Here is a 16,386-nt window from a genome sequence, read left to right as displayed (position 1 = left end):
TTGATTCAGTATAATTACTATCATCTAAATATTTTATCATCAACTACCCACATTAAACAGAAAACAAAGAAGGGCCTCATATAAAAAATAAAAAAAATAAAAACGGTATCCGGAAGGAGTTCAGGTTTCATTTTCTTACCTACACGCACAAAGTGAATCATGAATCTGGTTACTTAGAACAGCAGAACAACCGTTCTGATAAATCAACTCCTCAATGTTATGCCTCATTCACACGTCAGTGTTCGGTCAGTGATTTCCATCAGTGATTGTGAGCCAAAACCAGGTGCGGCTCTAAACACAGAACTGATGCAGATCTTTCCCTTATACCTTATCTCTGTGGAGGCTCCAATCCTGGTTTTGGCTCACAATCACTGATGGAAATCACTGACCAAAACACTGACGTGTGAACGAGGCGTGATACTGCAGGGGCCTCTTCAATCAGAAATGGGTATGTTTTTTAAACTCAATAGTCAAGAATTTTTATGTTTTTTTTTTTCCATTTCAGCAGTATTATTCCATTGAGAATTGAAAACCCTTCTGTAGCAGTAAACACAAATGATAATATCTATATATAATATAATATAATATAAATAGGCAATTATATAGATGCGCACCCCCCCCCCCCCCCCCAAAATTGGAGCGAAAAGGGCAAATACTAATGGGCGCCTTCATTATGGAATTGATCAGATTAGTACATAGTAGGACCAGGAAGCGCGGAATACAGTGCCCCTTTTGCTGGCTTTTCGCATCACTCCCTGGTCTTCTGCTGGCACCGCGCTCTGCTGTGTCCCTATGAGCTAATGCTGTGCGACGTCAGGTCACAGTACAGCGATCCAGCGCTACGCCATCCAGATCAGGAGAGGTAAGTTATTTTCTTTATTTTTTGTCTGATCTGATGTCTTATAACATTGCGGGGCTGATTAACATTGGGGCTCTGATATGAGGTCTGATTAACATTGGTGAAGGGGGGGACCTGATCTGAGGTCTAATGAAAATTGGGGGGAGGGGTCTGATATCAGGTCTGATTAACACTGGAGGTCTGATCTGAGGCCTGATTAACATTGTGGGGAGGGGGTCTGATCTGAGGTCCGATTACCATTGGGCATTTGATCTGAGATCTGCTTAACAGCGTTGGGGAGTCTGATCTGAGATTTACTTAATATTGCGGTGGGGGGTTCTGAGCTGAGATCTGATTAACATCAGGGGTCTGATCTGAGGTCCTGATCTGAAGTCGGATTAACATTGGGAAGGTCGAAAGCCAAGTGCTGCTCTCCATCTCTGGCAGTCCCATAGAGATGCATGATCGACCATTGTTGTGTTCATTTGGGAGGGACAAAGGACCCCACACTTTCATGATTGTGGTGATCCCAGCTGTCTGACCATGGGTGTCCAGTTATTTCTATGTTGACAACTGGAACTTGCTTACACATGGCAATCATGGCAACATGGCTTGTTTGATGACAGAGATTTTTAAATTGTTAGATTAATTTAAGTTAGGATTACAATATTTACCGCCAATTCAAGATACAAGCTTTGTGTCACTTACACATGAATATAGTTGGGCTACATTCACACTAGCATTTCTCTTTTCCGGTATTGAGATCCGGCAGAGGCATACTGGAGAAAAAAACACTTTTGTCCCCATACATTGTCAATAGGGACAAAACAGAACTGAACAGAAAGAAATTCTCCAAAATGCATTCCGTTCCATTTGGTTGCGTTCTCATACCCGAGAGAAAACCGCACCTAGCTGTGATTTTCTTTCCATCATGGGATGCGGAAAGAAAACCATAATAGAAAACGCGTCTGACTTTCAATGGAGTTCATGACGGATCCTTCTTGGCTATGTTAAAGATATTACAGCCAGATAAGTTCATAACGGATGCAGATGGTTGCATTATCAGTAACGGAAGCGTGAAAGTAGCCTTAGGTGCAGTCGGAACGCATATAAGGTATATAAGTAACATTACATTAAAAACTCATTTGTGGGGCCAAGTAAGACACATGGCCAAACCAAGTAGCAGAGAGCTCAACACACTAGCTCTAGGTGACAGCAATGAACTGGGAATAAGTAGATCTTACGTAATAGCTGGTTGACATTAGGCTGGAAAGACTGGCTGATGTTGACATGGTAAACAGATCTGCATAAGAGTTAAAAAAAACAATACAATAGCATAAATGTAATAAACTAACAGTTGTCACCACTTAAAGGGGTTATCCCATGGCTAATGTAAAAAATACATCATATAGTAGATGCAAATATCTTTCTAACAAAGCTAGAACCAGCCCTGTACCTCACATGGATCCAGAGATCTCCCCATTCATTGCTCTACTAGATTTATACCAAGCTGAAAGCTCAGGGGAGTGTCTTTTCAGCTACAGCTCAGGGGGCGTGTCCATGGTTGAAGGTTGAAACTGAGCATGTGCGGCCTTCTCAGTGAGCAGGACAAAGAAACAAGAAAAAGAACAAACAGCAGGTGGCACTATACAGATACATTTTATTGAATGACTCAGTGGCTATGCAAAATTTTTAATTATATGCAATTACAAAAATATTCAGACCCATGTTCCGATTTGAGAGCTGTAGAATATTTTTCGTGGGACAAACACTTTAAAAAAGTTTTTTGACCACCCTCACGCTCCAAAAAAAAAAAAAGTTACTGACTGCAGGGAATCCGCTTAAAAACCCCCAAAACAAGACAAAAAAAAAACAACACACTCACTCTTGAAAGCGCTTTATTCCAATGCCAAGGGTCCCTGCTGTGTATGCTCCCTGTAGACTGGTAGTGATGACATCCTGTCCCTGGTCACGTGGAACGTCGTAGCTACTTACTGACCTCAGTGGTGACAAATCCCTGAGTAGCTGATGACTGGAGATGCTTACTGAACGGCTGTTGCAGTCCATGTGACCGGGTATGAGACAATCATTTCCGGGCCCCGGAGCAGTGGGGACAGAATTTTTTGAGGAGGTAGGACAACCCTTTTAAAATGTCCAACCGATCCAGCAGTGATGCTCTGGTGGTCAGGCCAGTCTTTAGGTCCTAGGGTGCAGTCAATGGTTGTGTGTGCTACTTACTGGCATCAGAGCTCAGGTGAGGACTGTATGTCTTCTATCCTCTAAGTTAGAGCAATTTGGCAAGAGAGAAAAGAGAAGGGAGAGGCGCTCATAGGGTGGTGGGTGGCGGTTGTGTTGTTTTGCGTAATGGTCGAAGTGTGCTCACCTTTTGGTGTTGTGCTGGTTGGAGCACACCTTCCGTGGAGGTAGGTACACGTGGAGAAATAAGGGGGCGTTGGTATTTTTGGGAGGGTCGGTGCTGCCAATACCCGTTCGGTCCCTTAGGGTGGAGTTGCCAGGACTCCTAGGGACTGTGAAGGAAGAAGTTGCTGGTTTGTGTGCGAATGCACACAGTAGGGTATTTGCTTGGCGCACAAAAGGACGACCTCAGTCAGCGGACTTTGGTGAAATAGCTGTTTTTATTGTTCAGTAGACAACGCGTTTCGGAGTTTATAACTCCTTTATCAAGTCTTAATCGGGCGTCAGCAGAGAGACTGGCCAGATGGCTGGAGCGTCTGGTTGTGCTAAGTTAGGACCCAAATCCCCTCGCTCTATGCTCCCACTTTTCAATCTAATAGATTTGCAGCAATACATTTACTGTTTCGCTCTACAATGCGCCTGTCTGGTTCCTTGATATTCGATCTCAAGTAGTACACTATTTTATAATTCGGGATATTATACATGTACATAAAAAAATGCTTGTGCTCAGGTGTAAATTAAAAAAGACATACTTGGAAAACATGGATCTTTTACTCACTGAACCATAGTTGCCCCTCACTGACCACCCAAAAATCTGGTATTCTTTTTATTTATTGCGTTTTTTGTTTGCTTTTTTTAAACTTTTAGACAACCTCTTCAAGAAAACACAGTCTGAAATTCCACTTTACTTCATACAAAAAGGCACGGCTGAACCCTCCACTACCTTAGACGGAGAGAGCGGCTGAACTTTGCCTTGCTGCTGTCTGACGTGATGTGGCGAGGGTTAATGCGTCACACAGTCATGAGGCAATACTAATAATATCACTTCCCTTAATTGTGTACAACAACAAACGAGATCATGTCAGCCGAACACAACCGGCATTGTCCTAGACTAGAAGACGAGGAGTGATCCTGGGCCGGGGCCAAGCTCCCACATAGCAAACCTCATACAATCAGAGGCAGCGCTGGAGTGAAGACGTGAGATTAAAAGTATGGACCACGGGGGCGTCACGGGAGAGACACGAAATGATAGCATTCACTGTAGAAGCAAGAGCCCCCTCCACCCCATCCTCATCCGACATGAAGTCTCCCAGTAAACTCTTTAAAGAGACTGTAGAGATGGGGGGCATCACCTTACAATCCATTGCTCTTCGAGTGGACGATCATCATGGGTGAAAGCTCCTAATCTTCTCCGAAAAGTAGTGAGTAACATCCCTATGGGAATCCCATGCAGATTAATCACTGCCTCGTTTCAGGTTTGTGCGAGCACAGTCCCCTCCTGCCTACGTAACGAGTACCTGCTGCCTGTTACATAACTACCGGGGCTGAATGGAAGCAGACACGTGTGAGGAGTAAGCATGAAGAAGCTGCGAGACGCCCACACTGATGCTGTCAATGCCCCATGGTTGGCCATCCTCCACTAACGTCTACTTGAACTGATGCCCGCTGGAGGATTTTTGCATAGCATGACATTTTTGGCAACCTCTGCATTGGTTTCCGGCCTGTGGCTCTCCAGCTGTTGCAGAAATAAAACTGCCAGCATGCTCCGACAGCTCCGTCCGTGATGGCAATGCATGCTGGGAGTTGTAGTTTTGTAACAGCTGGAGCTACAGGTTGGACAGCACTAGCAGAGGCTCCTGGATTCCTGTGCAGGGACTCAATGTAAAAAGTAGCCACCTGCTCCATGGGATGCACACGACACATGGAGGGACTCTACATTTTGGGCCCATGCACCAGCTCCATATAAGCAGTAATACAGACGTGTGCATGGGGAAATATTTTGTAGTACATTTGATACCATCACTTTCCCCTTGACGATAAACTGTGAGAAATGTATCCCAGAGACGTATTATAGCACCAGGAAATTAAACTATTAATACATTGTAATGAATACCCAGAAGATAAACGTAATCGAGAAAAGCAATGTATAACTGAAAGCACACCCAGTACACATGACCTAAGTTATATCAGGTTACAGACCCGCAAGATGTTCCCGCTTTAAGACATTGTCGAGTTCAGGACTTTTCCACGACACTAAGGAGAAGTTCCCATGATCTTGTTGACCAGATCCAAATAAATCCACTTCGCCACTGCTAGGTCCCAGAAATGAGGAAAAATGGAAACCAAACATTTAGGGCTTTCCGTGTCCATTCCGTCTTTTTTTTTTTTGCGACCCGTATGCGGAACCATTCATTTCAAACAGAGCTGCAAAAAAACTGAAATGACTCTGTATGCATTCCATATGGCCATTCCAGAAAAAAATAGAACATGTCCTATTATTGTCCGCGTTACAGACAAGGATAGGACTGTTCTATTAGGGGCCAGCTGTTCTGTTCCGCAAAGTGTGGAACACGTGGCCGGGATCAGTGTTTCGCCGATCACAAAACACCCAACGGTCGTGTGCATGAGCCCTTGGCAGGTAAATGCAATAGCATGGCATGAGCAAAAGTCATCCTCATGCCATGAAAGTGCATAAAAATAAATTTCATAGGAGTACTCCAGAATTGGGGGGGGGTCTTTAAACATGACCTCTCACTTCTCCTGACATGCCTGTTTTAATAGCTTCATGCATTCCCCGTGTAATAACCGTTCTGGAACACCTATTCTTATGTCTGTATGTTGTGCCATTCCTTTATTATTTCTACTAGAAGGAGCTTGCACGGCAGCACACACGCTACTGTTTGCTAGCAGTCTGCAATAAGGGTACAGAGGGGAAGGTAACAAGTTGGGGGGGGGGTGCCTGCACAGTCTGAAAATGGCAGCACTGATTGGATAGAGCGAGTGCAGGGACACCCCCCTCGCAACTGGTTACCTCCCCTCTGTACCCTTACTGCAGACTCCTAGCAAACAGTAGCGTGTGTGCTGCCGTGCAAGCTCCTTAGAGGGCTCCACGTACATAGATTTCCTTCCCTAGAAGCAATGGTCCTGATTTATCATTCCTTCACTCCAGAATTCTGGCATCAAAAAGTTGCAAAATAGGGCTTTTGCGACTTTTTGCACTTGCGCAAACGGATGTGGACCCAGAAATACGGGCGTCTGAATGAGCCCTAAGGGGCCAACCAGTAATGCCTACACTGAGGAGTAAGTATGAGCTTAGAGCCCCCATACACATTACTATTGGGTGACTATCACCCAACAGTTGACAGAGGAGAGAAGGCTTGTGAAAATCCTTTTGTTTTCCTGGGAGAAAACATGCACAAGGTCGAAACGAGTGTGTACATGTATAATGGAATTGGGAGAAATGTCGGACGTCCATAGCTACTGAGGATGCACAGATAGCTTTAGATGAACGTCATCCGAGCCTGCCAATTCCAGAAGGACAGGTTGACCCTCTAAGGTGTATGACATGTCCCTACTCTTCCCCCGATGGCAGAAGTGAGGGAAAGATGGGTTGAGCACGTTGGATTTCAACATGCAGGTTACCTTGGTTTTCAAGGGAGGGAAACCACTGCCAGAAGGATCTGACTACAGCTTTCTACCCACCCACTCTCTACTAAGAACACTGGAGGAACGGTCAGGAAGAATAGCTACAAGTGCATGGTCACAGAGAAGCTTAGATAAGTGTAGCATGTTAAAGGGGTTGTGCAGTGGCTTAATCCTGAGGACAGATCGGTGGAGGTCCAAATCCCGGCACCCCCGCAGAGCAACTGTTTGAAGGGGTAGAAGTGCTTGTGTGAGCGCTGGTGCTTCATCAAAATTCCTTGAGCTTTGTAGAGGCAACGCAGGGTAATTAGGACTGCTCGTCCCATTCAAGCAACTGTAGAGGCCCTCGCAGTTGGACGCAGGCCCTGGGCTTTCTGCAGACTCGGGTCTATGATGGCGCAGTTCTCCATATCTCAACACAGCCGGCAGAGAAGGGAAAACCACTCAAACCACAAGATCCAGGTCCTTTGTTGCAGCATCAAAGTGCAAACATCAAACAGCACGCTGATTTCTCAATTTGGACGCCGCTTGTCAGTAGAGCTAATTGGTTGCAGGAGAACACGGCAAATAGCAGCCCAAATGATGATTAGATGAGCTATAGAATAGGACGCTGTGACGGCCCGCTTCCTCTCTATTGTGTAGCAGATATTTTTAGTGTTCCTGCAGAACGGGGCTGTGATATTTCATTATCTAATTACCAGGCTGATTAAAAGAAGCAAAAATGTACGTCGGGTGGGTGGCTTCTAGTTACTGAAAGGGCAATACTTTCTCCACTGTTTTGGATTTTGTGATAAAGGAGTGGCCATATGGACTTCATGGAACGATGGGGTCCACTGTCCCCCATCCTCCTCTAAGAACCATTGCTTCTCCTGGTAAAGCAGCGTCTGCTGGGGTGGCGAGACCCCGATCTGTGGCGATGAGCGGATAGCCATGAGGCTGTCAGTAGTAAGACGATGAAGCCGTACAAATCAAAGCTGGGAAAATGATCCAAAACGCCATATTGTCCTCTTTAGTCTAGTTGGCAGAATATCCATGTCTGGAGAAAGTGGAGTGACAACCAGCAATGTCATTACAGCTCCCGCAAGGGTTGTCAGCCATTCCAAATTCCTGAACAGCAGATTTACCAGGTAATGTCCTGATATATTCCAATTTACCAATCAGCAACTGAGAAAGGCTGGGGGGTGACCGCATTTGGTCGCTGTAATGGGGCCATCTTGGTTGTCTTACCCAATCACAGATAAGATAAATAACTAAAGTGCCCGTTACACAGGCAGACAATTGAACAGATTATCGCTAACGAGTGTTACTAGTAATGCTCGTTACTGATGATCTGGCGGTGTAAATGTACTGCCGTTTACCTGATGAACAAGCAAAACGCTTGTTCATCGGGTAATAGTATCTTTTGTGCTGTGTAAACACAATCTGCTGCCGGGAAACAACGAGTCTGTATGGAGAAGAGTGATGGCATTAGCGATCGCTCCTCCCCATACTATGGAGGAGATCGCTGCATGTCAATACACCGGTCTCCTCCGCTAGCGATCAGCATATTGTCGGGAAGGAACGCTTCCTTCCCGACAATCTGCTACATCGTCATCCCGTGTAAAGGCACCTTAAGAAGGAGCTAGCATATGGGGAGGGGACTGCGATATCTCCTGACAACCATGATGCTGCGCTGTGGAAGGTCACCACAAAAAGTAGTGCAATCTGCGCTGAGCAGACTGATACACAATCTTTTCCCATAAAACTGTAACTTGTATTTTAAAACCCTGCTTAGGAGTCATGTGGGCGGTGCCACTTGCTGCTTATTCTCTATGCTTAATTTGAAGAAAATTGAGAACCGCACACTACTAATATTTTGGTGCCGATCAAGGGCTGCAAGCAGCCAATATACATGAAAGTAAAATTGAGGCACACAATTTTTGGTATTTGCGGGCGGTGTGTACAAAGGGCAGGGACTTAATCAACGCGAGCTTATGACCCGCACTTACTGGGAATTCCCAGTAAGTGCGGGTCATAAGCTCGCGTTGATTAAGTCCCCGCCCGCAAATACCAAAAATTGTGTGCCTCAATTTTACTTTCATATTCTCTATGCTTAGTCATGCAGAGGTAGGAGTCACTCAGTGGGACCGCCCTCATGACTCTCCTTACTTTGCCGCCCTCATGACTCTCCTTACTGTGCCGCCCTCATGACTCTCCTTACTCTGCCGCCCTCATGACTCTCCTTACTCTGCCGCCCTCATGACTCTCCTTACTCTGCCGCCCTCATGACTCTCCTTACTCTGCCGCCCTCATGACTCTCCTTACTCTGCCGCCCTCATGACTCTCCTTACTCTGCCGCCCTCATGACTCTCCTTACTCTGCCGCCCTCATGACTCTCCTTACTCTGCCGCCCTCATGACTCTCCTTACTCTGCCGCCCTCATGACTCTCCTTACTCTGCCGCCCTCATGACTCTCCTTACTGTGCCGCCCTCATGACTCTCCTTACTGTGCCGCCCTCATGACTCTCCTTACTGTGCCGCCCTCATGACTCTCCTTACTGTGCCGCCCTCATGACTCTCCTTACTGTGCCGCCCTCATGACTCTCCTTACTGTGCCGCCCTCATGACTCTCCTTACTGTGCCGCCCTCATGACTCTCCTTACTGTGCCGCCCGCATGACTCTCCTTACTGTGCCGCCCGCATGACTCTCCTTACTGTGCCGCCCGCATGACTCTCCTTACTGTGCCGCCCGCATGACTCTCCTTACTGTGCCGCCCTCATGACTCTCCTTACTGTGCCGCCCGCATGACTCTCCTTACTGTGCCGCCCGCATGACTCCCCTTACTGTGCCGCCCGCATGACTCTCCTTACTGTGCCGCCCGCATGACTCTGCTTACTGTGCCGCCCGCATGACTCTCCCTACTGTACCACCCACAGGACTCTCCTTACTGTACCACCCACAGGACTCTCCTTACTGTACCACCCACAGGACTCTCCTTACTGTACCACCCACAGGACTCTCCTTACTGTACCACCCACAGGACTCTCCTTACTGTACCACCCACAGGACTCTCCTTACTGTACCACCCACAGGACTCTCCTTACTGTACCACCCACAGGACTCTCCTTACTGTACCACCCACAGGACTCTCCTTACTGTGCCACCCACAGGACTCTCCTTACTGTGCCACCCACAGGACTCTCCTTACTGTGCCACCCACAGGACTCTTCTTAATGTGCCACCCACAGGACTCTCCTTACTGTATCACCCACATGACTCTCCTTACTGTACCACCCACATGACTCCTTACTGTACCACCCACATGACTCTCCTTACTGTATCACCCACATGACTCCTTACTGTACCACCCACATGACTCCTTACTGTACCACCCACATGACTCCTTACTGTACCACACACATGACTCTCCTTACTGTATCACCCACATGACTCCTTACTGTATCACCCACATGACTACAAAGTATAGAAAGAGCAAGGATTTAGATGAATAAATGAAATGTTTTACTCAGCTTTTCCCCATGAATCTATATACGAGTCTGCTCAGCTCCTCCGGCTCTATAACATGATGCCTGCAGCTCAAACACCATGTTCAGCACGACAGGTTCCCTATTTATGAGTGCTCTGTAATAATTTATTTCCTAGTAGCTGATTTCGAGGAACACTTCATCTCCACACGCTCCAAAGCCTGTCACACTGACAAATATAATGCCTTACGCAGCGTGAGGATTACATGTATGTTGTATACTTTTTTTTTCTTACTGGATCGAAGAAGGTGCCAATATCACACTCATATTTAAAGGCCATCTGTCAGCAGGTTTGTACCTATGACACTGGCTGACCTGTTACATGTGCGCTTGGCAGCTGAAAGCATCTGTGTTGGTCTCATGTTCATATGTGCCCGCATTACTGAGAAAAACAATGTTTTAAATATATGCAAATGAGCCTCTAGGAGCAACAGGGGCGTTGCAGTTACACCTAGAGGCTGCACTTTCTCTGCACTTTGATTGACAGGACCAGGTGTTCTGGCATTTTCACTGCCTCGCCCTGTCAAAGTGCAGAGGGCACAGCAGTTGCAGAGAGAACAGAGCCTCTAGGTGTAACTACAAATGCCCCTGATGCTCCTAGAGACTTATTCTCTCTTTAACAGCATTTAGAGATTTGCTTTACTGCAGCCACCTGGGCCATAGACACAATGGTCAGGATGGGAACTCATTGACTTCTATGGGAGAGTTTTCTAGGCACGTTCTGTGACCTGTGCAAAGCTCGGAAGGGAGTAGATAAACTCTGATATCACCTAATGTAAACAGGGGATCCTGTGTTATCTATATAGAGGTGATATATACCGTATTTTTCTCCCCATAAGACGCCGCCCCCCCCCCCCCCCCCCCCCCATTGCAGCCCCTGCGGCTTATGGGGCGAATACTAATGTACCAGAGGACCAGGAAGCGATGAAGGCTCTGTACTCACCATTTCCTGGTCCTCGGCTGTGCACAGCGTGAGGGCGCTCTGACCTCACACTCTGCGCACCAGTTCACAGCACAGCCGACAGGAGGAGGAAGATCGCAGGCGGTGAGGAGCAGCGGCGTCCAGGAGCAGGAGAGGTTAGTGGGGTTTTTTTATTTTATTTTGAGGCTGCTTGGGGCTGATCTGATATGGGGGGGGGGGGGCTGCAATGGGGGTGATGAGAGGCATAAGAACTGAAGTGGGGGCTGATTAGCAGCATGGGGGTTAATACAGGGCTGTGGAGTCGGTAGATAAATGTTCCGACTCCGACTCCTCAGTTTTATGTACTTCCGACTCCTCAGTATTAATATGCGAATGTATTTTATACATTCCTTGAGGCAAAGAAACGCAACCTACCACAGGACTACTGGCTGGGAAGCCAACAGTCTACTGTATTGCACAGTTTAAGCAAAAGACAAACACAATGAAAACAAAGTTTTATTAATTTTTTTTTATTAATCAAGTGGCTGGATAGTAGCAGCAGGCATTTCTCCTTTGTGTGCTTATCTGCTGCTGAAGATCGGGCAGCGGGAGGATCCAGGAAGGGGCATTTATTCTAAAACATGATTTTCCTAGTAGAATCCCATAGTCATGTTTAAAGTTTAAGCTAACAATCAGAGTTTACAAGTTTTTATAGCCTTAGCTGAATGACAGCAGTTTTTCCAATGGTTTACAGCTTCAGTCTTGAACTATTGGCCCTCCATTCCCTTCACTTATACAAGTGTCTCACTCTCTAGTCCTGCAAAAAACATATTTATTTAATCCCTTATCAGTGAGAGGCTAGGTTACACATGGACGCTGCGTTCCCTGTAAAAGCAGAACACAACACTATGGAAAGTATAAGTATTGCAGCTCCTAATTGTGCGTTGCGTGCCATATAGTGAAGCACATGAAAAGCATGCTTCTTCACGGTCACTTAACGTGCTCGTTTTGCGGTTACGTGAGGCACTGCATGCATTGGGCTTTATTCTTACAGTAGAGAAGTCATTAATTATAACTTTTTATGAATTGGGACATTTAAACTTGCTTTTTTTTTTATTAGAATCTAAATTTAGTAGGAGTCGGAGTCTGAGTTGGTGCATTGTTTGCCGACTCCGACTCCAGGTACCCCAAATTTCCCCCGACTCCGACTCCACAGCCCTGGGTTAATATGGGAGTGATGAGAGGCATAGGGACTGATATGGGGGATAATGAGAGGCATGGAGGCTGAAGAAAGGCATGGGGCTCTTATCTGAGGTCTGATTGGGGGTCATCTACATTGGATTCTGAGCTGAGGTCTTATTGGGGTCTTGTTAACATTGGGGGGTCTGATTGGGGCTGTCAGCTGAGGTCTGATTAACATTGGGGGTCTGACCCGAGTTGTAATGAAAAATATTTTTTTCTTATTGTCCTCTAAAACCTAGGTGCGTCTTATGGGCTAAAAATACGGAATACGATATATATAACTTTATATATTTTTTTTAACTATAGATATTGATTTAGGGAATTAAAATAACCACCAAAAATTCTCCAAAAACATGTTTAAGGTAAAAATATAATTTACAACATAGGTCACATGTTCCCTTTAACCACTTCCCGCAACTGTAACGCCGAAAGGCGTCATTGCGGCGGCTCCCCCAGGCTACGCTAACGCCAATAGGCGTCATCTCGCGTGAGCCGAGATTTCCTGTGAACGCGCGCACACAGGCGCGCGCGCTCACAGGAACGGAAGGTAAGAGAGTTGATCTCCAGCCTGCCAGCGGCGATCGTTCGCTGGCAGGCTGGAGATGTGTTTTTTTTAACCCCTAACAGGTATATTAGACGCTGTTTTGATAACAGCGTCTAATATACCTGCTACCTGGTCCTCTGGTGGTCCCCTTTGTTTGGATCGACCACCAGAGGACACAGGTAGTAGCTCAGTAAAGTAGCACCAAGCACCACTACAGTACACTACACCCCCCCCCCCGTCACTTATTAACCCCTTATTAGCCCCTGATCATCCCTGATCACCCCATATAGACTCCCTGATCACCCCCCTGTCATTGATCACCCCCCTGTCATTGATCACCCCCCTGTAAAGCTCCATTCAGACGTCCGCATGATTTTTACGGATCCACTGATAGATGGATCGGATCCGCAAAACGCATCCGGACGTCTGAATGAAGCCTTACAGGGGCATGATCAATGATTGTGGTGATCACCCCATATAGACTCCCTGATCACCCCCCTGTCATTGATTACACCCCTGTCATTGATCACACCCCTGTCATTGATCACCCCCCTGTAAAGCTCCATTCAGATGTCCGCATGATTTTTACGGATGCACTGATAGATGGATCGGATCCGCAAAACGCATACGGACGTCTGAATGAAGCCTTACAGGGGCATGATCAATGACTGTGGTGATCACCCCCCTGTCATTGATTACCCCCCTGTAAAGCTCCATTCAGATGTCCGCATGATTTTTACGGATGCACTGATAGATGGATCGGATCCGCAAAACGCATCCGGACGTCTGAATGAAGCCTTACAGGGGCGTGATCAATGACTGTGGTGATCACCCCATATAGACTCCCTGATCACCCCCCTGTCATTGATTACCCTCCTGTCATTGATTACCCCCCTGTAAAGCTCCATTCAGACGTCCGCATGATTTTTACGGATCCACTGATAGATGGATCGGATCCGCAAAACGCATCCGGACGTCTGAATGAAGCCTTACAGGGGCATGATCAATGACTGTGGTGATCACCCCATATAGACTCCCTGATCACCCCCCTGTCAAGCTCCATTCAGATGTCCGCATGATTTTTACGGATGCACTGATAGATGGATCGGATCCGCAAAACGCATACGGACGTCTGAATGAAGCCTTACACGGGCGTGATCAATGACTGTGGTTATCACCCCATATAGACTCCCTGATCACCCCCCTGTCATTGATTACCCTCCTGTCATTGATTACCCCCCTGTAAAGCTCCATTCAGACGTCCGCATGATTTTTACGGATCCACTGATAGATGGATCGGATCCGCAAAACGCATCCGGACGTCTGAATGAAGCCTTACAGGGGCATGATCAATGACTGTGGTGATCACCCCATATAGACTCCCTGATCACCCCCCTGTCATTGATTACCCCCCTGTAAAGCTCCATTCAGATGTCCGCATGATTTTTACGGATGCACTGATAGATGGATCGGATCCGCAAAACGCATACGGACGTCTGAATGAAGCCTTACAGGGGCGTGATCAATGACTGTGGTTATCACCCCATATAGACTCCCTGATCACCCCCCTGTCATTGATCACCCCCCCTGTCATTGATCACCCCCCCTGTCATTGATCACCCCTCTGTAAGGCTCCATTCAGACATTTTTTTGGCCCAAGTTAGCGGAATTATTATTTTTTTTTCTTACAAAGTCTCATATTCCACTAACTTGTGTCAAAAAATAAAATCTCACATGAACTCACCATACCCCTCACGGAAACCAAATGCGTAAAAATTTTTAGACATTTATATTCCAGACTTCTTCTCACGCTTTAGGGCCCCTAGAATGCCAGGGCAGTATAAATACCCCACATGTGACCCCATTTCGGAAAGAAGACACCCCCAGGTATTCCGTGAGGGGCATATTGAGTCCATGAAAGATTGAAATTTTTGTCCCAAGTTAGCGGAACGGGAGACTTTGTGAGAAAAAAATTAAAAATATCAATTTCCGCTAACTTGTGCCAAAAAAAAAAAATTTCTATGAACTCGCCATGCCCCTCATTGAATACCTTGGGGTGTCTTCTTTCCAAAATGGGGTCACATGTGGGGTATTTATACTGCCCTGGCATTCTAGGGGCCCCAAAGCGTGAGAAGAAGTCTGGTATCCAAATGTCTAAAAATGCCCTCCTAAAAGGAATTTGGGCACCTTTGCGCATCTAGGCTGCAATAAAGTGTCACACATCTGGTATCGCCGTACTCAGGAGAAGTTGGGGAATGTGTTTTGGGGTGTCGTTTTACATATACCCATGCTGGGTGAGAGAAATATCTTGGTCAAATGCCAACTTTGTATAAAAAAATGGGAAAAGTTGTCTTTTGCCAAGATATTTCTCTCACCCAGCAAGGGTATATGTAAAATGACACCCCAAAACACATTCCCCAACTTCTCCTGAATACGGCGATACCACATGTGTGACACTTTTTTGCAGCCTAGGTGGGCAAAGGGGCCCATATTCCAAAGAGCACCTTTAGGATTTCACAGGTCATTTACCTACTTACCACACATTTGGGCCCCTGGAAAATGCCAGGGCAGTATAACTACCCCACAAGTGACCCCATTTTGGAAAGAAGACACCCCAAGGTATTCCGTGAGGGGCATGGCAAGTTCCTAGAATCTTTTATTTTTTGTCACAAGTTAGTGGAAAATGCAGATTTTTTTTTTTTTTTTTTTTTTCATACAAAGTCTCATATTCCACTAACTTGTGACAAAAAATAAAAACTTCCATGAACTCACTATGCCCATCAGCGAATACCTTGGGGTCTCTTCTTTCCAAAATGGGGTCACTTGTGGGGTAGTTATACTGCCCTGGCATTCTAGGGGCCCAAATGTGTGGTAAGGAGTTTGAAATCAAATTCTGTAAAAAATGACGAGTGAAATCCGAAAGGTGCTCTTTGGAATATGGGCCCCTTTGCCCACCTAGGCTGCAAAAAAGTGTCACACATCTGGTATCCCCGTACTCAGGAGAAGGTGGGGAATGTGTTTTGGGGTGTCATTTTACATATACCCATGCTGGGTGAGAGAAATATCTTGGCAAAAGACAACTTTTCCCATTTTTTTATACAAAGTTGGCATTTGACCAAGATATTTATCTCACCCAGCATGGGTATATGTAAAAAGACACCCCAAAACACATTCCTCAACTTCTCCTGAATACAGAGATACCAGATGTGTGACACTTTTTTGCAGCCTAGGTGGGCAAAGGGGCCCATATTCCAAAGAGCACCTTTCGGATTTCACAGGTCATTTTTTACAGAATTTGATTTCAAACTCCTTACCACACATTTGGGCCCCTAGAATGCCAGGGCAGTATAACTACCCCACAAGTGACCCCATTTTGGAAAGAAGAGACCCCAAGGTATTTCGTGATGGGCATAGTGAGTTCATAGAAGTTTTTATTTTTTGTCACAAGTTAGTGGAATATGAGACTTTGTAGGAAAAAAAAATAAAATAAAAAAAAAT

The 16,386-nt window shown here is 46.1% G+C and overlaps 1 protein-coding gene across 5 annotated transcripts in view; it reads right to left on the bottom strand.

The window, feature by feature from the left end:
• The window catches only part of PIK3CB (phosphatidylinositol-4,5-bisphosphate 3-kinase catalytic subunit beta), a 168,332-nt gene that overhangs the window by 66,092 nt on the left and 85,854 nt on the right, over nt 1–16,386 (bottom strand). Inside the window, exon 1 of one of the 5 annotated variants that reach the window (XM_040427837.1) lies at nt 4,387–4,479. The exons of the other annotated variants lie outside the window; for them this stretch is intronic. The gene's annotated coding sequence lies outside the window, so the exon portion shown is untranslated. Of the gene's footprint in view, nt 1–4,386; nt 4,480–16,386 lie in introns of those variants that run through there. 5 annotated transcript variants of the gene reach the window in all.

The sequence above is a fragment of the Bufo bufo genome, chromosome 4 (assembly GCF_905171765.1).
Source record: "Bufo bufo chromosome 4, aBufBuf1.1, whole genome shotgun sequence".
NCBI lineage: Eukaryota > Metazoa > Chordata > Amphibia > Anura > Bufonidae > Bufo > Bufo bufo.
This window is presented reverse-complemented; position numbering and strand designations above follow the sequence as displayed.